Genomic DNA, 23,504 nt, shown 5'->3' with positions numbered 1-23,504 from the left:
TCCGCGCGAGAGCGTCCCCCGCCCCGCCCGCCTCTCCCCCCCCCCACCCTCACCGGTCCGGTGGGTAACGACGTTAATTAAATTTTGTTTGCGTGTAATTAAAACACGCGCGTAAACGCCTCTCCTTCTTTTTCTCTCATCGACGCGGTCGCGGCGCGAATCGAACGCGGATGTACGGTCGAAAAGTCGTCGGTTTAAAACAACATCCCTTGCCAAACATCGTGCCGGCATTCTTGCGAAACTGACAAAGTTTCGTTTTACTTATTATTAAAGAATAACAGAGTTTATATATTTAAATCGCTCGCATAAACGAGCGAGCACATCAAAACGACGTGACGTCTACGCGAATAAATCGAATCGGTCAATGGAAAGTTCGATCGCATCGAAAAGCATGCTAACGAAGAAAAGAGAGAGAACAGCACTCGAAAGTCTTGTCTTTCAAAAATATCAGAGCAATTAAAATTATTTATTAAAGGGCACCGCCCCAAAATAAATAGAGAGAATTGCGGAAAGGCATTTCCCCGATGGAAAGGTGCGATCCGATTAAAATCTAATTTTTCACGGATACTCTCTTAATTAAAACATTAAATTGATTGCGGCGTGAGGTCGCGGCGACGACCGGGGTGCTACGTGGAGGGAGGGTAAGAGCGAGAAGGGGAATGGCACTGTCTTCTCAAGGCACGACCAAGTGACGAGAGAGCGAGCGGAAGCGGGGTGAGAGTTGGGGGTTCGTGCTAAAATAAATGAAAATGAAATCAATTATAAAACTGTTTGAGGAGCCTCCGAGGAACAGGCAGTACTCGATAGACGGATGGATGGATGGACCGGCAAAGGTCGATCTTGAATTTTCTTAATTAAAAATCTACAGACTTTGCTTTCAATTAGAAACAAGCGTATCGCATCACTACTGTTAAAAATGTTTCGCGTTTTTCGTTATCAATAATTATTGAAAGAAAATGTGTATGTGTGTTTCAAAAAAATTCTTATATTTATTACATATATATTATCAGTTATTGATATAAAGCATCAATAAATCGGCCGAGTATATCGGATTCTGATAGATTTCAATTGATGTGATAACACACATTGAATTGCATTATGCGTAATCGAGAGGTAGGTTAAGGAATCGCTTCTGTCGCTTTTTCTCCCGTGTTTTCTGTGCTTTTTATCAGATAGATGAAGATAAAAAATTAGTCACTAACGAAGCAAAAGTTTTCGCGACGATCCTTTTTTTCGAGGCGAAAGAAGAGGAAAGAGAACCGCGCCTCCTCTCTAATCTCCTCGAGATTTTCGCGGCGCCAAGACGTCGTCTCGATTTATGATCCTCTTAAATCTCTCGTCCTCCCTGTCAGGCCACCACCCCGCGCGTGTCGCTCTTTTGTCTCTCTCTCTCGGCGCACTTTTGCACTTTTAAAACTTTCTTCATCGCGGAGAATTTCATTATAAGAGAAGCGCGAGCGACTCCTCGGGCCGTTTCTCGCGCGATAAGGAACGGAACCGAGTTGGCCGGCGTGGTTTACGCCGCGCACAGTTTGAAACATCGCTGGATCTTAACCGTCCTCCCCTCTCCTTTCCCCTCCATCGCTTCGTCCCGGGCCCGACTTTACCGCGACTTAATCAGCGACGCGACTTTATAGATAAACAAAGTTCACGCGGCTCGCGAACGGCGTGCCAAGAATGTGCCGGCTGCGCCGAGAGGATCGGCGATGCGTGCGACGAGGCTCGACGATTGACGTAGACTCCAAGTATGTCACATAAGCGCGTGTCGCTGAAAAGAATTTCCGCTCCGCCATACCACCGAGCGACCACAAAACGTTCGGATAATTATTATTTTTTGTAACGGGAGCAACGGCGCGCCGGGGCGAAATCAGTCCGCTCGCATTCTTCGTAGATATTCGGCGGACAATACCACCCTTAAATTCTCTCATTCTCCTTTTTTCTTTTTTTTTCTTTTTTTTTTTGGCCCCTTTCCGCACCTTTTGTTCCCTTTCCGAAAACAGACCAGACACGCGCGCACAAAGGGAAGAGATTCGAACAATGAGAGACCCGACGACGATGACCTCGAATGGAATGGGCCGAAATATTCCGCGACTTACTTAACTTGTAAAAGCGCGATTCTAGAGTAACTATTGTAAAACGTCGAAATTGATTTGACATCGTATCAGTCAAATTTCCAAACGATCAGAGAGGCGGAATATAAAATCGTACAAATATCGTCTGTCATATAAAATCAATACGCAATTATTTGAGAAACACGATAAATATTTAAAAATTACACCATTTCAATTCCGTCCAAATATACGCCGTGTGTACACTGCGTATACGTACATATATACTTTCATGTTGCAACCATACCTCTGCATACATACATAAATAATACGTAAAATGTGTGCAAATAAATAATAAATTTGCTAATTAATTCTAGAAATATTTTCGGAAAGCCGAGGGGAGCGTGTCACATGGCGTATACAAAGTTCTGTAGGAAAGCACACATATTACGATCTTTCGAGATTACATCTTACTTGTAATGTCGATGCATTCTGATGCAGGCCGCAGCTGCTCTCACGGGAGATCGCGGCATATGCCGCGACGATAGTCGGCTCGGCTGCTCCTCCGATTATCCACGTGTTACGTGTGCGCGGAGAATGGGCATCTGGCCCATCTGGAACGCCTAATAAACAGATTGTCTCGTCTCTCGCGCGTCACATTCCCCCACCTTCCCTACTTCCATCTCTTTCTTTCTTGACGACGGTCGCTTTGTCACGCGATAACCGTGAATGTGGAAAAAAAAAAAAAACTATTGACACGAAATAAGAGCGATTCTTTGCTGGTACGACTCGCGATTCAACCTTGCGAAATGTGGGTCGCTCGTGCCGCCGACCTCGGGGAAGGACGAAACAGACAAATCGTCAAGCATATGATAGAAAGGCTAAACAATGCCTGTTTTTAGTCAAATAAAGGCAAGTATATTATTTATTAAATCAGGAAAAGAAAATTGTGAATAGCAGAAGATAATAACGTTTCGCTAGAGGGTCTAAAATTGAAGCTTCATAATTCGAACACGCGATTTGATATCATTTGTGTATGCGATTATAATCGCTCGCGTGCTCTCATCCAGCGAGCATGAGTTGGACGAAGGGAACATTGACCTTCGGCGCAGTTGTCGAGCGTTATGGAAATACCGCGAGAGGAAACGCGAGAGAGGAGCCCCGTTCAACGAAGTGGGGACCGAGATTCATGCGGCTGAATCGGCCGCAAATTGCGGCGAAAAAGGCGAAAGTTGGCCGTGTAACTTTCTTCTTCTTCTTCTTCTTCTTCTTCTTTCTCCCGCCGTTCGGCCGTGAGAAGAGAGGTTGGCTGGCTCTGCGATTTTTGTTTTCATTTGATTACCCCGGGTGCCGCGAGCCCTTCGCTTTTATCCCTTACCCCTCGAAAAGGGCGCAACGGCGGTTAACTGAAGCCGAAGCGAGCTGCGGCGGGACGGTTTGGCGAAACTTGGCGCGAAATAACTTTGCGAAGAGCGACGACGGCGGCGGCGGTGGATCTCCGCTGTGAGATCCCCGTTATTTTCTCTCGAGGTGGGAGAATCGATAGGGCCACCTACATACATACGCCGGACATGCCGCCACGGCGACGGCGGCGGCGACGGCGGTGGCGGCGGTGGTCGTCGACACGCTAGGGTTGGGTTAGGTTAAGCCCGAGCGCTTAGCCCGATAGCACCGGTGAGCCGGCTGTGTGTGAGATGCGCTCCAGCTTAGGTGTTTACATCGCGGAAGGCCACCGCAGAGCGCCCAGGTGCCATGACCTAGGACGAAAAAGGAGGCGCTAGGAGAAGATCATCGTTTCTCAGAGAATAGCCCGCCGCGCCCGCTCGTTTTCTCGTCAACGTCGAGGGATTACTTTCTCATTTAGATTTTATCTCGCGCTTTATTCCCCCTCCCCCTCCCCCTTTCTCCCCCACCGCCTTTCGGCCGCTCGTCCGTTTCTCTTTCAGCTTGCCTCTGATGATTATTTCTCGATTCCTTCTCGCGACCAGGCTCCTTTGTTTTTACTAATTACGTCAGCCATTGACCTCTCCAGCCCTTCCCGACAACTCTCTCTCTCTCTCTCTCTCTCTCTCTCTCTGTCTCTCTTCTACCGCTAGCCATCACGATTCCTGCGCTGAACATTAGGCGACTAGCCAAGTGGGTGTCCCGTGAGTCGCCGTCCCTGCGGGGAAGGACGTTCTCGATCCTCTCTCGGGCTTTCGTCCCGCTTACGGATGGGTGAATCGATCTCACGTGAACGTAAAACCAACGTTGAATAGTGAGGATTTTCTAAATTAAATTAGACGAAAATTCTCATATTTTAGCGCGTTTTATTCAACGGATGTAATCCAAACAATAATTTCGATATCGCGTCGCAAGTATTATTAAAAGATTTCTCTATCAAATTGACTTTTTATTTTTCCCAACTCCTAACAAGGGTTGAAAGAATCCGAGAAGAGCGATACGTCAAGACAAATGAAGAATCTGGCCCGCACAATGTGTGCAAAGGTCGTGGACTAGCCGACGATCGCGGTTGTTGCTGCCGGCTGCAGCTGGCACGGCAAAAAATGAGCCGCGATTGTTTTATCGCCCCTCGGGGCCGCCCGATGGTCAACCGGTCTTTCTCCTCTCATTATTATGATTACCCGATGGGCCCGGGTACCACGAGGGCTGTATAAAGGGTGGAAAAAAAAAAACACGGATTTTCATCCCCTTGTCCGGAGTCAGCCGGTCCTTAACCATCTACCTGGGCCGTCCGTGTCGGCCCTTGTCCTTCCGTATGGAGTAACATCGCGGACGCGCGCCGACGATAGAGGCGGCAAAATCCAATTTTTTCCCTTTTATCGACCCTCTCCTCGATCCCCTTCTCGAAAGAGGACTAACCGATGCGCCACATGCCGTCGCCGTTGGCCGTTCGCGTATGCAAATATTTCGTCGGCGCATTGTGTCTGCGAGCTGCCCCTTACTCTCCCCCTTACCCCCGCGTCCACAAAAGATCCAGGTCAAACTCTCATCCGGTTAGGAATTTTTATTTTTCGATCGGTTGTGAAACAACAAAGCGGCTAACCCCGTACGAAAAGGGGACATGAGAGAGACGGGACGCGACCCCGGTGCACCTTTCACGGCGCGTAACGGTTGGCCGTAGAGAGTGTCGTCGCCCTAAGACAATCGATACAATTAGGAGGAACCGTCGCCGGCGACGTACGGTAGGGAGGCGAAAAGGATCGTCTGCGAGATCCCTCTTTTTCAGTCATCTTGGCCACCCTTCCTTACCGCGATGGTTCCCTCCCTTCGAGCCGCGTCTTCCTCCTGCGGAAAGAGCGTTTCGGAGATGAAAAACAAGAACTCCGAATGTATAAACGCACCGGCGACACCTCAAAATTCGATATAAATTATAAATCCTTTCACACTAGTTCCTTTCGTCAAATATATTTTTCGTTTTACGTATGTATTATTGTATTATTTTTATATTTTAATATCATCATCCTCTTTTACTCTCGGCGTTAAAATTTTGACATAATAGTAATTCTCTTGATAAAATCACAAACACAATTTTCCATTTTATGTTATTGAATATTTTGTTTACCGACGCAAAAGTCCCGCGAGCTGAAAATACACAACGGTGAGGCGAGCGAATTGAAAACGACGGCCCCGGCACTCGGAATCGATCGATTCCGAGTCCCCGCATCATATGCAACGAAATCATACCTCGACGCGTAGTCTGCAGGTCGTAATAAGATCCAGCCTCTCTATCGACGAAAGGCTCGCGCTAGGGAATGCCGCTGGAGAATTTCCAGAGGCGAGGCACGCCGACCTGGGGGCGGCCGAGCAACCCCCGTGGAAGCGCGATGGAGCGAGCTGCGGTCAGCGCTAGGATTCGAAATACGATGGTGTACGTACCCGGTTACGTCGCGTACGCAATGTCGCTGTGTTAACCTTATTGTCACGGTGGTACCGAAGCATGTAAAGCCGCACGGACGCCTCCAAATTGTTATTGCATGCGAGAGACAGAGACGGAATAAACCGATCGACGTGCCAGGCGGGTCAGATTTCACCGGAGATTAAAAGTCCTCCTTCGTACTCTTACGTATCTGGATAAGTAAATTCGACTGGTAAAATCTCTGTCTTAAAATTATATATATATATATATATATATATATATATATATATATATATATATATATTTCAGATATTATCTAACCAATATAATTTAATATACGTATGATAAAACAGACATTATTACACCAATTTACTTTTTAAAAAAGAAAAGATATTTCAAGCATCGTTCCTTGTTAAAGAAAAAGTCAGTTACTGATTCGAGATTATTTAAAAAAAAAAATCATTATACTTTGCACGTAGTAGCCTTTCGTCTATCTGTCCGCTATAAAGTACGATGGAGTGTGCTGTGGTCAGTGCCACGATTCGAAATACACGATGAACGTGAACTCCATTCTGGCGTGTACGCAACAACGGCGTGCTAACCTTACTGTCACGCCAGGGCCAAAGGGATGTAAAGCCACGATAACGCCTCCAAATCGTTATTGGGTAGCGACAGAGAAGCCACCCCTCATCGTTTACCAGCCGTTCTACGGCCCCTGGAATCGAGCGTTAGGGATACTGCGAAGGGCCAAGAGGCTGCTACTTTAACTATCGTTAAATCGCGCAAAACCTCCAATCGAATACTCACGCACGATCGTCGCGAGTCCTCCTTTACAGAACTTTACTTCCTTCTTTCGAGAACTCTACTCGCGTATCATTACATATCTCCCAAAATATGTATATCGAAAATATCGATCTCGCAAGGGTGGTCTAACTCGACGTTGACTCTTTAAGTAATTCGCGCCTAAACTCGAAAAGACGTCCTCCCCTTTAATAACAAGTTTCTACAGCGGATTATCATTCGCCTACTGTGGATATTTATCAAATTAATTATCAAGAATGCATAGCTTGTAGAGTTAAAAAATTACTTTAATTAAGCAATGAACGGTTCGTCAATCTCGTGTACGAGTTTTCGCAAACTCCTCTTATATATAAAGCTTCATCATATCATCTAGGGCTACCCTCTCTCGTCTACGAATACATTAACGAGAAGTTGAGGAGAAAGCAAGAGGGGTGAGGGGGGGGGGGGCAAAAATTAGGCGCTATTTCCCGCGCCTAATTCCCGCAACTAAATTACCCAAATCGCATTCGCACCTCCTCCCCCCGCCCGCGTGGGAGAACGTGTCAACGCCATCGTTTTCGTAGCGGTCGGCGCCGCCGCTGGCCATGAAAACTTATCCGGATTCGAGAGAGGAGCCGCGCTGGCCGGTTATCGTCATTATAAACGGTCTACGCGACGTACATGGCGTCATCCACCTGACGCCTCGGTGCGCCAAGCCGCGCAGCGAGCGCGCGCGCACGCCGGGTTGGGCCACGGCAGCGCGCAGAGCGCAGAGCGCACAACGTACACGAAGATGCAAGAGCGCAGCGCATCGCACACAGCGCACATCGTTTGTGAGGGCGAGCGGGAAGGCGCGGGAAGGAAGAGGGCAAAAGAGGAAGGCGCGCGTCCGAGTAACCGAGCGAACGTCGGTTCGTAGTCCGAACGGGCGGAAAGAGAAAGCGAGATGGGGCGCGCGGGAAAGGGCGAGCGAAAGAGAAGAAGGTGGGAGAGGGAGAGAGAAGCGGGTAAGCGGGCGGATGGACAAACGGACGGATGGACGGGCGAACGTGCGAGAGCGCGAACGGTGGCGGCAGGGAGCCGGTGAGGAAGCGAGATGGAAGGCGGGTGGAGGGCCAGCGCGTCCGAGAGAGGGTTGGTGGCTCGCTTCGGTACGGTTTAGGCGGCGGGCGGCGTGTGGTGCAATAGAGGCGGCGAGGAGGTGAGGTGGGGGTGCCCGGCACGGGGCCACGGCGCAGTTGCTACTCAGACACGGGGATGCTCGCAATGCCTCTATCAAAGGTTACCGAAATCCTACGGAAATATCCGCGTTAACGCGGCGGGCCGTGCGGTGATGATTCGTCAAAGACGCGTATCGCGATCGCGGAGGTGCTCGTACGCGAGAAATCGGCCAATTATATCGGAGACTCGCGCCGCGCGTCCTACAAGTCCGCGTGTACGGGAGAGAAAGGAGGGACCGGGAACGGCTTTGGGGGGCGGTTTCCCGTGGGGCTTTCCCCGAAAAGATGCGGAGTGCAGACGTAAGGAAAACGATTCGAGGAAGGAGAGAAAAAGAGAAAGACGAATGATGGCGAGATAGCGGGATCGGCTAGAGAGAGAGAGAGAGAGAGAGCGCCGATGGCAAAGAGAAGAAGATGGGACAGAAGCAGGCTTCCTCCGAGAGATCCTTTCTACCAAGATCGCCATCCCGCGACGTGCCAGCAGACACTGCCGATTCGCGAGGAGCACGTGGGGGAGAAAAGTCCGGGAAAGCACGAGGATGGAGAGAGCGCGGCGAAATAGAAAGAGGGAGAGGGAGAAAGGACGTGAGACAGGGAGCTTACGAGGGTACGAGAAGGACGGAGGCAGCGTGCCGACGCGTCTTACCACGACGCGCAAGGAGCGACGCCGCGCGCCTCTAGAAGGGGAAAGAGAGAAGGTGGAGGGGGCGGGTGAGGATGCCACGGCGGGGGGGGCAAAGACGCTCATTCGTTCCTCGAGTCACGTGGCCCCCTTCTTATAGCAAAGGTTTTTCCTTTCGTCACGCGGGAGATTCGAATGGCCTTAGACCGACGCCGACTAGGTCTCGGGGGATGCCCCGGCGGGGGGGGCTGTGATTATCGATGATGCCAGATATCCTGCATCGGTTAAGTGCTCCTTTTAATTTATCGCATTTTTCTTTCAATATCCGCGAGATAGTACTCTTCACTTAAGATTTTCATTTCTATTGCAATAGCGCAGGGGTAATACCTGGGGGCTGCAACCCCCTCCATGAGATTGATGATTCGAGTTTTTTCATTCTACAGATTACTTTCTTAAAATTACTTTACATACATTCGAATTGATATTTTAGATTCATTCTTTTAATTTTATCGTATATTAACTTGAACTTAATTATAATATAATCAAGCTAATTTAAACTGAGATTGAGATTGTTGCAGGAAACGCGCCTCAACAATTATAGAATCTGTCATGATCGATACACCTTTTCGTCGCTCATATGCTTCTCGGTCCCTCCACAAACCGTCTCACGCGACTCGAAATTCCGCTATCGTAATCGCACGCCGACTTACCGATATAGAAATAAATATTTAAAAAAACGCATTAAGAAACGTGGCGATCGGTGGATCCGTTTACGGTGATTCGTCGATCGCCAAGTCACTCGACGGATCGATCCTAACGAGGATGTACGGGGGTCCGTCGGCGCCCCCTTTTCTTTTCTCTTTCAGACGCGTCGCACTGTGTTGTTATGTGTTGTCATAGTTATTTCATTGAAAAATTAATTTCACCGTTTCCGAAACACGCACCGATTTCTGTCTGTGAAACACAACGTCTGAACAACTCCTCTTAAGTTTTGCCGAAAAGACTTAAATAATTTAGAGAAGCTAAAACACTTTCGAGCGATCCTGATTTCAAAATTACGACGAGTACGAAGACGACGATTAAGAAGAAAAAAGAGAAAATCAAGAAAAATACGCGAAAAAAAGCACCAAAAAAAAGAGAAGAAACAAAATTGAAACATAAGCATTGCCTTAAAGAAGAAGAGTACACCTACACTGTCGAAGGAACAAACGAGAGACACAGGGGAAGAAACAAATAAACAAAAAAAAAATAACACTTTAGACGTCTACAAAGTAAATTGTAAAGATATGACTAAAGTATATTTTTAACAAGTTTTGAGAAACTTTAGATTTTAAACGTAAATTTAAAAAGCGAAAAATATGAAAAAAAACGATAAAATTCTTAATAACTAAAAATGTGATCTAAAAGTCGTTGCTACCAAGAGAAGCCTTATGTCCTTGTTTCAGTTAGTTCGGTTCCAAACGTAAGTATCACATCCAGCTAACTGAATATCGATCTTTGCATGGCATGCCTTGTGTATACGCTTTTCTTTCACCGTTCGAAATCTCGACCCTCCAAGTCGCCGCTCGAGAGGAGGTGAGAGGGGGGGGAGGGAGGAGGGGGACCGCGAGGAGGATGGTTGCTATGTCCGGAGAGAAGCTGCGAAATGAGCGGCAGGAGATCTCCTCTCGAGCGAAATTCTCTTTCTCGCTCGATTCGTTCGAGCGAGAGGGAAGAGGGGCGCGACTTCTTCTTCGCGAGAATCTCTATCGTGTCGTTTAGCGGCGCGCGGATCTCGTAAACGGAACGATAAATCTTCGGCTCTTAAACTTCTTAATATCGCTCAAATGATACTACGTCCAGAGGCAACTGTTTTACAAGTTGCTGTATAATGACAGACCTCGCGCGCGGCACCACCTAACAACAGCCGCTATAAAACTTAGCCAGCGTAATGCATACTTTCGCGCTGGCCGCCGCTTGTCTATACTATTGTCAGCTTCGTTTTCTCACTCTCTCTCTCTCTCTCTCTCTCTTGCTCCGAACGACCGCAGCTTATTACGGTAAAACAGTTAAACGCGAAAGTGCCCGTAATAATAGCGACTACCGTAATGACTACTGTTACCCGGTAGAATCGCTGTTATGCATATTACCATTATAATTGGCGGATTATTAAGTAGCGTGCAACGACTTGATGTCCGGCCTCTGTCGTAAGGCGAACTTCAAACAGACTTGAAACAAGTTTCCCGCCGATGATATCTAGGCCTAATTTCAAATGCTTACATCACGACTCTTGTCTTTGCAGATCATAAAGATTACCACTTCATATGATTGTACATATTAGGGAATTAATCAATAATCTCGCCATCTTTTACGTTTCTCATAAATTTTGTACGTCGATAATTTTTCGTCCAATTCCGATTCGCTATCACGAATCTGCGATGCATTCGAGTCGTTGTATTCGCTGTTCATTTATTGCATGCAATTCCAATCATATATTTATTTTATCAGAGCAAATTATTTTCCAAATAATGTTTTCCCGAAATATTTTACGAGCAAACGAAAAAGAAAACTCTTCGCTTTTGTTGCAAAAAAAGAGGGGAAAAAGGTGAGAAAAAAATCGAGAATCGCGAATCCTCGGGACAAAAAACGCGCGTTACACGGAGTCATTCCATTTCCCGAGTTCGATGACGCACCCCCGGGTCCGGTGCCAAGCCCGGGAGCTCCACCGATCATCAAGGGTGATGCGGGAGAAAGAGGGACGGGGGAGGGGAGGGAGGGTGGGCTCGGCGAGCGGCGGTGCGGAGCTTCGATTTCAAATTTCCTATTTCCCGACGAGTTGGCCTGTGTGTTGAAAACGTAGCGTGCAACGTAACAACGCGTACGCGAGAAAGCGAGAGAGAATTGCATATACTCTCGAGCGGCAAAGCGGGCGGGGGACGGGGGAAGGGGGAGGAGAAGAAATGACGGTGGAACGCGGTAGCAATGGCCGGGGGCGGCGGCGCCACGGCGGAATACCGGCAACCCCGCTTTCGCCGGAGCATTTTTTCGATGATTTTCAAACGCGCGGACACGTTGCATGTATATGCGCGTACCTTCCTCCGCGCGCGTATACATGTGAACGGCCCCGATCACCCCCTTCGGCTGGGTCGTCGATGGTTGGCGTTGTTGCGCCGGGGATGCCATCGGAGGAAGAGCGGTAACGACGGGCGCGGCGGGGAGAGGGAGAGGGATCGGGCGGTGGTAGTCGGCGGCAGAAAGGCGTTAGGGTGCCCCTGGGTGGAAAGAGGAGGGTTGGTGCAACGGTGTCGGTGGTTGCATGAACCGGCGGATAGATAGAGAGCGAGGGTGAGAGCGGCGGGGTGGCGTGCGAACGGAGATAGAACGGCCGTGAGATACGGCCAAGGGAACCTGGGGGGAAGGCGACGGCGGTGGTGGGCCTGCATGCACTTTTTTTTCCGCACCCCGCGTATTGATCCCGGAGTCATTCAAAATGGCGGCCGGGGCCGAGTCAGCCAATGACTGCCTGAATCGATGACTGCAGCGAGCCACCCCCGGACCGGCCAATGGGAGGCCAATGAGAGGCCGTCGCACGCCGTTCTCTGCGGGAACTACCACCCCGATATATACGAGACACAGGCCTCCCACATTGTGTACTCTCGTACACACACGTATACACATACACGTGCGTGTACCAGATGTGCCCGTGTACGTGTAGCTGTTCGGTCCGCCGGGTAGAGCTCGTCGATGACCCGGGCGACGTCAATGATTTCCACGGAAAATTTTCCCCCCCAAAAATGGCAAAACTCGCCGTTCGCTACTCCGGCCAGGTATCCCGGACCGGAGCTCGCTGTCGCTTTGATTAACGGCTTTTCTATGTATATGTTCCGCGTTGCTCTCTCTCTCTCCTCCCCCCTCCCCTCCCTCCTCCTCCTCCTCCTCCTCCTCCCCGATTGGCCCCCTCGTACTTTACGGCAAATATACGAGACAGAAAGTACTGATTGTGCGCGCGGGCAAAAATATTCGCAATCATCGACCGGCGTCTGCCATCTTTCATGATCATCCGCGGACTCTCGCCACCGTCACGCCCGACAGCTTCGTTACGAAATAAATGAGATTCGTTAGCTACATTTATAATCCAATAATCTATGAAATCATTTAAAAAAAAAAAAAAAGATTGTTTCTCAGCATCATTACAATGATACTAACGAGCGATAAATTTTATCTTCATATTTTCATCGCAGCCACGCTATCATATCGTGCATTTCAAGTTGTTTAATAAATCATTTCCTTCTTTCGTCGCTTTTAATATAAAATTGCGCGAATTAAAAAGATTTGCGAATAATGAAAGACGATTGTTCATTCAAACATCACGCTTCAACGAGTACGTGACAATCGTGATTAAGTAATTCTTTTAAAAATTAAATCTAATGTAATTATCTCGTCATCTTTTCACACGAGAGAGACGGATATTTCTGGCGCGCAGTTTCAAAACGTCAGCGTGGATTTTATATTCGCTTGTAAAATAATACGCGTCGTATTTTTCCGATAACGCGAAGCGCCAATTTTTTTTTCTTTTTTTTTTTTCTTTTTTTCCCGGAACGACTGTCGCGATGCCGGCCGAAGTCACCGCGCTATCTTCTTCACCTTGATCCTGCATCCGCGCGCGCTTATCTTATCTCGTTCGCGGCTTGTACAAAGTCTCAGAAAAATAAGGAGAATGATAGATACGGTCGGTATTCGAATCAATCGTTCCTCGAGCGATCGTCGCCACGCGGAGTTCTCGAGACTTCTCTTGATTGTCCGAGGCCGAGGTCGATCGTTGGGCTTGCCCCGAGGTTGTTAAAATTTCAGGTGTGCACATCGACAGGATCGATGAATCGGGTCCGATCGCGGAATTCATTGCCGCACTTTGCGCATAGCGCGGGGCAAAGAGAATGTGGAAACTGCGCGAGGCACGAGGCACACGATTGCATCACGAGTCGCAGTGTGCGGCGAGCTGCATTACGTCTGTGTGTGCATATGTACTTAGATTGGCTCCTATTGACACAGCCGCAGACAACGGTGGTGGTACAGTCGGGAAAAATGCATACGACGAATGCGTTTGGCGTCCGTGTCGTGAGCTTTGACAACGCTCACGCGCACGCCTTTGATCACGCGACGCGATATACTTGACATGCCCCGAATTATTCGAAATCGACCTCGGATATATTCATTATATCGTCCAAGCGGAATCGGTTGTGTCCAAACATCGCGTTTACACGCGTTCGCTCGACGAGAATCTGCAATTCATTCTTTTTGCCCGCTTTTATCCTTTTCACGCGGATAAATTATTCCCCCTCAACCGCGCCGCGGTCCGAAATAATTTGATTCATTACGCGCGTTTGCCGCGTTTGGTTATATTTAATGCGACGATATACGGTATGCACGCGTATGCACGCAAGCACGCTCGTGTCCGACAAGCGCATTCTCATATTTAATGTAAATCAAATTTAGAAGCGGAACAAAGTACACAGTGGACAGTGGTGAGCCGATTCTACAGGTTTGCTCGATTACTACACGGTTAATTAGCCGTCCGTCCGAATGAACTTGAAAAATTCATGAGGTGTCTCGCTGCCACCCGTTCAGTTTTTCGGATCGCTGACTCGCCACAATTCCGATGCATCGATGACCTCGCTTTTCAATGCATCGCAAATTGAAAGAACGTCGCGCTCAATTTTCCGCGAAACGATAGGATATGATGCAATATTATATAGCCAACCACTCATACTTTTTTTCTATTAAAATTTATTTACATTAAAATATTGCATTTGATATAGCACGAAACGCGTTTAATACGCGTTAAATTTAGCGCAGAGAGTGCAAAAAAATTTCGCTCTCGTCGTTCGAGAAACGTATGCATCTCGTCGCGCAACGAGGGGAGAAAGAACGGCCGATGCACTTTCTGACGAAGCTGTACTAAGTGCACGACAGAATGGGTTTTTCTAGCGCGGGCAGTTTTTCTATTAAGCTTCATTTGTTTCTTTCATTGCGTAATGCGCCGGACGCGTCGCTCATTTCATCCTACTGCCGACCGGCTACTCCTACCGTTAGAATTCTTAATCCGGGCCGTCAGTTTCGATGGCTCGCGTGCTGCACGTTCCACCGATTCGCCGAATCGCGATCGTCGCGACGATCTTAATCTCATTTCCCGCCGAATAAAATAGTGCGCCTTCCTATATTGCGACGTATTCGTCACGATAATGTGATAACGCGCGTGAGGTGGTCGAGGATTGAAATCGATGTAACATATCTCGGTGAGTTTAATTGTCTGACGTTTCGCTTTAATCGCCATAGAAAAACGGATTATCCCTTATAATATCATCTATAAATTTCGGATATATATATTTACCGAAAAATTGTGTTCCAGTCTCATTGCTCAAAAGTATTTTTTGCTATTTAATAAATTTAATTCATCATTATTCGAGAATATTAATTGATCTCTTTCTAAAGAATATAAAAATAAAAAAAATATATTTTTTTAAATTATTTTAAAAAGTGATTTTAATTTTTTAAAGTTTTTATAAATTATCTTTATATATTTTTTAAAACTTTTTTGCGTGTGTACTTAAATTTTATTTCAATAGTACATCATATCTTTAATGAATGCGCGTATCGTGTCTAATCACATCTCACTCGCTTTTACCGTTATCGCCCCTTCACCCTGATCGATATTTTACCGAGGTTAGCACGGACAAAAACCTTAAAACGACTCACCCTTTTCTCCACTCGTTCGTTCCTTATTTCGCCGCCAGACGTCACCTCGCCACGGGGTGGTTCTTACGGTGAGGGGTTGCAACGAGGCTACTTCACACGAGCAGCAAAAACGAATTCCTAAAACAAAGCAAATCAATTATTATTTTATAAATCTTTTTACGTGACAGACACACACACACACTGAAAGTTAAAAATATGCATTTATAAATTTTATATATAATCAATCATACAAGATAATTTTTTTCTTTTAAGTAAAATTTTTGACACCTATTGAATATTGTATGCGTTGGTCTTCTTCTTTTTCATTTCGGATTTATAATTAAAAATCTGATTAATCAAAACGCTTTCTTAAATCGAAATAAAGAATTTCGAGAATCGTCAGAATACCAATCCTCCTATCGCGTATGCCAGGAAATTCGAAAAACATATGTAAGACATGGAATAAGAAATATCCCGACGGTATTTCCACCACCTGACGATCATGGTCGTCGACACATTTTCGCGCACTCCCCCGCCGCTGGCACTTTTGCGAGGAAGAAGAAGAAGGCGGACAATTCAAAGTAGGCAGGATCAGGCCCAGAAGACAAATGTCTTCCTACGCAGAGGCGTACCGTCCTATCGGGGTAGTCGATCGGCTCGATTCTCAAAGAACCGCGCGCCGCGGCACAACTGGCCGTCAAAGTTGCAAGTGCACGTGCAGCAACTTTTGTACACGCCAAGTACCCGCGGTCTGTACGTCCGTTAGTCGGTTCTTCAAGTCCAGCTGCCGATCGGGATCAAGGGGAATCGGGATCAGGATTGAGATCTAAAATGCTGCGTATGTACAAAACGTACATACGTGCATACGCGCGTGCAGCAGCATACGCGTATATTCACCAACACATAAACTCGCCGCACGTATACCTGACAATCCACCCACCCGATAAACCGAGCGCGGAGGCTCGATTCTCACCTGTTTTTATCCTCGCGTACGCCGCATCGGGCCGGCCGCTTCATTTGTAATTTAAAGTGAGCCTCGATTGCCCAATGCGTTCTACGTACTTATTTTCGGAGCTCCGAAGGAACACACTCGCGCGCGTATACAACGAGCAAGTCTCTCTGTCTCTGTCTCTCTCTCTCTCTCTCTCTCTCTCTCTCTTTCTCTCCACCCGCATACGAACGGTGCCGAAATTCTTACGGCAGCAGCCTGCCGCGAACGGAAGTTCGATCGCGATCGCTCCCCGGCCACTTTCGTGCCGGAGACCCTCGTGTCGGAAATGCGTTACTTTCGTCCTATACATGCCTTCCGGTGACGTCCGATAAACTATATTTCTGCACTTGAATCTCGCAAAATTTCTCGTGGCTATTGGTAGATATTTAGAGCTAATCTTGGATATCTCTCCTCGGAAGGATTTTTTTATATGTTTTCAAAACGTTTCTTAAAAAATAATATCCGTTAAATCTGTTTCATTTCAATATTATTAATGGAAATTTATTTAATTTTTTATAACTTTAAAAGAGACTTGTGCCTAAATTAATTGCAAAAAAGATTACGCTGCTAGAAATAGTATAGTATCGAGTTAAACTAACAAAAGATCATCAATTCCCTGTCGCTTTCTAAAGACATATCTATATCCTGCTTAGACATATATGTGCAACGAAGCGAGCTGTACATCGGAATAATCGATCTCGTCATATATACCGATCGTCATAGTACATCTCTTTAAGGAGCAGAAAAGATTTTTCGACGGTCCATCGCACCGCGACAAAAAAGTTTCGATCGCGCGCGTGGTGTCGCACGTGCGACGAAGGTCACTCAATTTTTCCACCATCGTCGGACGGCCGAACCATTGGCTAACTTTTTTTCGCACGAACAGACCACCACCCTCGTCGCACGCGCGTTGGCAGAGACGCGGATAGGGTCGACACGATGTGGGTGGAGGTGGAGGGATGCGACCGGACGAGAGCGTCGCGACGCTACGCTACGTGACGCTCTTTTCTTTGCTCGCAGTTTCTTATCGTCGCTGCCCTTCTAACCGAGGCAAGGAAGAGAGACAGGAGATTGGAAGGGTGGACGCGTTGTTGCGTCGTCTCAAACGACCAGCGGGATTCACTTGCGCGGATGCTAGGGGCAGGGTGAAGAAAAAAAAGGGGTCGCGCCTCCCCACCCTCTCGACTCATACTTCCACGTGTATACCACGTGGAAAAAAGGACGAGGCCAGCGTAAAAAAGCGGCGCGTGGGGGTCGTCGCGTTGGCGGGAGGGGGATGCGAGACGAGGCGGCTGAGGAAGGGAGAAAAAGAAGGGAGAGAAAAGGATGTAGGAAAAGGATGTCGGGTGGCGTACGCGAGGCTCAACAAGGGAAAATATTGGTAGGAGAAGGATAGACGAAGGAGCGTGCAGGGAGGGAAAAGACGTTGACGGAGAAGGGAGGAATAGGAGCCCCTAATGCGATGGTGGGGCAAGTACATTAGATGAGAACTCGGAGGGAAGGAGGGAGAAGAAGGGTAGGAAGGGGTGGGTGGCTCGGTTGTCTACTTTAGCGAGCGAGGGTGCGTAAGACGAGAGCAGGATGACCACCATCGACCACCCTCCGCCGTGAAATGAGCATCAGCGCGTCCACTGAAAAGTCGACGTCCTCCGCAAGGTCGATGATCCACGTTTCAAATCGCGATTTGACTTTCAAAATGCAAGGAAGGCAAGAATGATGGATAGGCCAGATCGACTAGATACATTTGAATCCGCTTTCTCGATTCGATCAATGGACCCGCAACGCTCAATCGACTTAATTGTCATCGAGTCGCGAGAAAAGTTTGCGCGTCGTATCAACGCGAATCGCAAACTACGCGTAACTCGGCCACGATCCGTATAAAAGAAGGATAAAAAAGAAAGCCTGCCCCACTCCCCCACGGTATAGTTAGTCACGCGTATGTTGCCATATGGGACACATGAGGGAGGAGGAGGCTATTTTTATACGACGGTCCCCCTTCTTTTTATTCATACCTCAGACAGTTACACCCCCTTACGCAGAAGCCCCCTACAATTTTTCGTCAGTCGAATACTCCGATTCGTGGCGTTCGCATGTCTCGCGTTAGCATTTTATATATATATATATATATATATATATATATATATATATGTATATCCATGTAAACGAAAATCCTTTAATACGCGTGGGAGTTAAATTCGCGAAAGTAGAAGAATCAAGTGAGTTTACGCGACGCAGATGATCCGCGACGAACGAGCGAAAAGTTTTCAAGGACATACCGTTAACAAAAAGACCTCGTTTGGACGGAGAGCTCCGGCCTCGCGTACTTACATGCGCCGGAACGTAACCGCGAAGTGTAAGATAGCGATCGAGATAGACAGGGATAGATAATCGGTTCTTACGACCGTTTCCTTCCCTCCTGCCGGGAGGGTTTTCTTGGCCGGGCGAAACGGAGACGGAGAGCGGCCCCACTCTCTTTCTCTCACCCCTTACGACGCTACCCCCGTACGAGGCGTCGGCGGAGTCGGCGGCGGAGAAACCCCCACCCACCCACCCACCTGGGCGAGGGGTAAAGAGAGAGGAGAGTTTGAGGAAAAGGGGGAGATAGAGCGCGCGCCTCGGCGTCGTATCTGGTGGGGGCAAAGGAAAAGAGGGGTAGCTTGAAAACTCCTGTCCTACGGCGGCCTCAGTTTTTCGTCCTCACGGAGGTAGATTTTCGTCGTGGGTGGACGCGGCCGGGGTCACGAGTCGGTCCACGGTAACCTGGGCCCGCGCCCGGGCCCGTCGGACCCGCGTACGGAATCGCCGTTGTGAAGAAACGGCGTACGGCGAAGGCGCCCCGAGGTGGCCAGAAATTTCGCGGCCGCGCACCACCTAAGACAACGCCCCTACCCGAACACGCGTTCTTTAAGGCACGAGGGGGTGGCTTTTAGTCAGACGCACGCGGTCTGAGAAGCGCGCCACCACCGGCCCCCGACGGAGAAGGACTTAGCGTTTCTCGCGAGCCGCAGACCCGAGTCAGTTTCGGTTCCTCCTCCGTCAAGGACTCGAACGCGGAAGAGGAGAGAGCTTTTTCCCCCGTCGTACGTCGTCGCCGTCGTCGCCGTCGTCGTCGTCGTCGTCGTCGTCGTCGTCGTCGTCGTCGTCGTCGTCGTCATAGTCATCGTCGTCTTCGTTGTCGTTACCGTTGTCGTCCTCCGAAGAGGAAGAACAGTGTCTTGGCCGATACCGTGCACGAAGGTCGCGAGCAGCCGGATCGAGGTGCAAGGATTTTATTACGTATTACACGCATAACCGACCATCGCCGACCGCTCTGTCAACTTATTCGCCCGTACTCTTGGATATCTCTGAGTAAGGAGATCCTTCCGGACTCTTTCTCTCCGGAATAATTCTATCCCGTACGATCTTGTGTGTCTCAAGTTGTGTCAACGTACGATTCTGCGACTGAGGCCTGATTAGTAAACCCGATCCACGACGACGCATCTGCTTTACTTTCTTCTTCTTTCTCGTGTCATTTTAACCAATTTTCCCCACTTTCGGCCATCGAGACCACCACTGACCCACCCCCTCCTATTCTCTGTTCCGAATCCTGACATGCCCGGTACGTCATCGTCGCCGTCTCAACAGTGTTTCGTCGCAATCGCACACGCTTCGATCCCGTCTCGATAGTGATACGATGTGCTTCGGTAAGATCGCAAAGATACGAGGGCAAAAAGACGAAGGAAGAGAAAAAAAAAATAGAAAAGATATCTCGATCAACATTGTGAAATCCATCGTATATTCGAGCGAACGGTCACGCGAATGATCATCTCGATGGTATTCGTGATCGCGGAATTACACGGCGAACAATAAACGTAACGAGTCGCTATGTCGCGAGTAAACGAGTTAGCAATTATGCGAATATCCGCGCGTGACCATTTCGGATCGTTAATTCAACAAGCGGGCGACAATGTTCCTCACATCGCGTAAACCTGACATATGTCGCAACAAATTATTTGGCATTTCATTGACAACGTGTCGAGCCTTTTCATCGATTAGCGATATTTTTCGCCAAGTAAAAATTGCGTTCGCTCTAGTGTTAGGGAATGATTCGAGGGACGGCAAATCAGTGAAGAGAATCTAGAAGAAATCCAAATTTTCGATTCCATGAAAAAGAGGCTATGAAAGATTGGCGATAAAAACGATCGCGAATGCAATTGTACGTGCGAACGATAGTGTCATAGTGGGATATCACGATTATACTCGCAGTGATGTTACGTTGGCATATAAATCTTATCACGTCTTACTATTCCTATGAGAATATATTCAGAGTGCTCCGGATATTTATTTTTATCCCATCCACCCAGTGCTTTGATTTATTATTTATTATTATGTTGATTTTATACTTATTGCTGTGAATAAACATTTTATTTTTTAATGCATTATTCTCAGAGTTAATCGTTTTCATTTCTTTATAGCAATTCTGCATTTTTACATTACGTATTCCTTATCCTTTCCATGTTATCAGTGATGAATTCCACGCGACGGCAAAAGACACTCGCGCTTTCCGCGTCGATCCGATTTTCCTAAAATGCGAAATTAATTGAAAAATTCACGTTAACGAGAGTCTGCAAAAAGGAAGGCATGAATTTGTACAATGTTAAATGTTATCGACACGGGAATTGGATGTGTCAAACGGACGAAATTTACCATGTCGCGTAATTAGTGCGTGCTTCTGACAGTGCTGGTTGAAATTATTGTTTGTGTCGTGGCCGGAAGTGTAACCCTTCATAAACGTCAGTCGAAAGAGAAACGCGTTTAATAGCGTTACCTCGCCATAAGATCGTAAAATCTCGAGGATGATACCTTTTTGATATCGCGAAATTTTATCACATTTCTTGTATTTAATCCGATTTATATCGCGATTATTCGGCACTCGATATTCGCACTGCTAGTTGACAGTCCGACAAAAATCAATGTTTCAAATAATGTTTTCTCGCGTACCGAGTCTGTCAAGACATTTAGATTTGGTTCTTGTAATAGAATCTGAGAACACTCCTAGTGAATATTGTGACAGCTTTTTCAACTGATCGAATATTTAAAAAAAGTACATGTATCTAATCTAAACATTTCGCGAGACTTTTCCCGATTACGAGGAAAAACATGTGAAACAGTTGCCTGACGTTGAAAAAAAAATTAGTCGTGTTGATGTTGAATATTAGTTCGTTGCGCGTGGCAGCGAATAACGCAAAAATGTATTTTTTTTTGTTCTGGATTGCAGCTTCGAGCGGGAGACGCGTTGCAGCGAGAGATTCCCGCGCAGGAGAGGAAGACTGGACAAAGCGGAAGAAGCAGAATAAGACGAGCAAAGCAGAAGCGGAGGAGCAGAAGAGCGCAAGAAGATCGAGAGCCGAACGAGTAGAAGCGGGGTTGCGAAGAAGAAAGTGATTAGCGAATTGATCGCGCGCATCCGAAGACAGCTATAAAGAAGATAGAGGACGGAAAGATCGAGAGCAGCTACGGAAGCGCCGAGAGACAAAGATCGGAAGAGAGGAAAAAATAGAGAGACGGAGACAAAGAGAGAGAGAGAGAGAGAGAGAGCAAGAACAGAGAACCCCGCGCTGCATACATATATTTCAGTGTGTTCAAAAAACGAGTGTACCTAAGTGCAATATTAATTAAACCTAAACGATAATAAGAAGCAACCACAACTACCATCGACGATATCGGTAACGACGAGCGGTGATCGATAATCGAATAGAATTCCTTTTAAAACGCTAGAGTCGCATTTCGAGGAGGAGTCATCGACGGACGCGACGAAGCCGCTTGTAAGAGGAGAGAATCGGTCGAGAAGCAGGCGGAAGCAGAAACGGAGTGACGGAAATCCCGGAGAGAAACGCTCTCGTCCCGCTTAAAAGAATTCACACGAATTCATCGACTCAAAAGCCGACGCGCGCGACAAGCGGACACCAACTTTACGAGCCTGTTCGAGCGCGTACGAGCATTCACGCACACACACGCACGCACACATAACACTCACGCACATCCAACATAACGGGGCTAAAATACTCAGGGCAAAACGGGACGAGCGATAATCATCCGCGAGTGCGATTTCTCACCCCGAAGAGGAGCGGAGGCCCTTCCGACCGATAAACCGATTCGCGTCCGCGTGGACTATCCTTCTCGTTTACACCGTCCGGGCTGGGCAATCCTGAATTTTAACCTGAACTTAAGTGTACGCTAGAATTTAAGTTAGATAGACGAAGGAAAATAGACCGTTCTCCCATCTATTGGAGAACGTTCGCTCGCGCGCGCAACAACTCACGCAAAATACACGTATACACACACACGTATATACACACATACCACACACGACAAACAGAGGAAGGGGGAGAAGAGGAGGAGGAGCAGGAGGAGAAGAAGAAGAAGAAAGAGACGAGAAAAAAAGAAGAGAACGCAAGAGGAGAAAGAGAAAAGAAATCCATCGACGAAACCGTGAAAACGCGAACCGCGAACGAACGCAAACGTATGCGGCAAGACAACGATCTGCGTACGTAACGAGCCATCACGATAAAAGACAGAAGCATTACGGACGTACAACCACCGATCGGCGGTGCACTCGTGAGAGGCATCGCGACCAACAGCAACAGCTACGATATAGGGGAGGCGCGATAGAGAGGGAGAGAGCTGGGAGAGGACCCGGAAGAGGGAGTGGAGAGATTATAAGAGGAAATTTCATGAGCCAGGCGGTAGGTAGCAGGGCCGGGAAGTCGCAGCAGGTGGCGAGTAACTGACGTTGCCCGCCGCCCACGTCGAAGCTCGGCACGGTGCGAGGATCGTTATCGTTACGACGATCCCGAGGCTGAAAGCAGCGGCCGAGCGAGAAGGAAGATAGGAAGGAACGGCGGCGAGCGCAGAGGTGTGCCGGCCGTCGAGCTGCTTACCGGAAGGGGTGCGAAAAAGCGGGCAAGCTGCGCCGGAAGGGGGTAGCCCGGGCTTCTCGCGAAGGCCTCAAAATTTCGGACGCGACGGCGGCCCTGGACCTGCGTGCTCAGACGCAAGCCCAACCAGACTTTGGCCAGCTAGACCACCAGCAGCCGCAGCATCACCATCAGCAGCAGCAGCCGCCGCAGCAGCAGCAGCAACCTCAACAACAGCCGCAACAACAACAACAACAACAGCCGCCGCAGCATCATCCGCAGCAGAACCAAAATCCAGAGTCGCGTCCTCACCATCACTTACAACAGCAACATCACCATCAGCATCACCCGGGGAATCATCTCCACTCTGGCGATTC

The 23,504-nt window shown here is 48.1% G+C and overlaps 2 long non-coding RNA genes across 2 annotated transcripts in view; one reads left to right on the top strand and one right to left on the bottom strand.

Annotated features, from left to right (window-relative positions):
- Positions 1 to 23,504, bottom strand: part of LOC126848514 (uncharacterized) — a 212,389-nt gene that overhangs the window by 96,187 nt on the left and 92,698 nt on the right. Inside the window, exon 3 of the long non-coding RNA XR_007687266.1 lies at positions 15,262 to 15,378. This is a non-coding gene — a long non-coding RNA (uncharacterized LOC126848514). The remainder of the gene's footprint in view (positions 1 to 15,261; positions 15,379 to 23,504) is intronic.
- On the top strand, positions 7,940 to 23,493 carry LOC126848515 (uncharacterized). Its single transcript, XR_007687267.1, has 3 exons — positions 7,940 to 7,968; positions 9,396 to 9,991; positions 21,489 to 23,493. It is a non-coding gene; the product is annotated as an uncharacterized LOC126848515 (long non-coding RNA).

Source organism: Cataglyphis hispanica, chromosome 3 (assembly GCF_021464435.1).
Source record: "Cataglyphis hispanica isolate Lineage 1 chromosome 3, ULB_Chis1_1.0, whole genome shotgun sequence".
In the NCBI taxonomy this organism is placed as follows: domain Eukaryota; kingdom Metazoa; phylum Arthropoda; class Insecta; order Hymenoptera; family Formicidae; genus Cataglyphis; species Cataglyphis hispanica.
The sequence above is the reverse complement of the archived record's forward strand: the minus strand, read 5'-3'. Positions and strand labels throughout refer to the sequence as shown.